The following is a 217-nucleotide window of genomic DNA, read 5'->3' as shown; positions in this document are numbered from 1 at the left end:
TTGAAATACATTTATAAATAAATGAGCTGTATGTTTATTTCATCTGGTTTCTATTATTCCTGTCCTGATTTTTTGCTCAGAACATCTACTTTTCTGGCTCATTCGCGGGCGCCAATTTCAAACCGAGGCGCTGATGTCATCCCTATGTTTTAGATTGGGCGCCATATTTAATATTGTCACGTACACGTACCTGCATATCCGCCTTTTTTTCTGCCAT

The sequence above is a fragment of the Rhagoletis pomonella genome, unplaced genomic scaffold (assembly GCF_013731165.1).
Source record: "Rhagoletis pomonella isolate Grant_MI unplaced genomic scaffold, Rhpom_1.0 Rhpom_scaffold_00001, whole genome shotgun sequence".
Lineage (NCBI taxonomy): Eukaryota > Metazoa > Arthropoda > Insecta > Diptera > Tephritidae > Rhagoletis > Rhagoletis pomonella.
Note: the sequence above shows the minus strand (reverse complement) of the source record.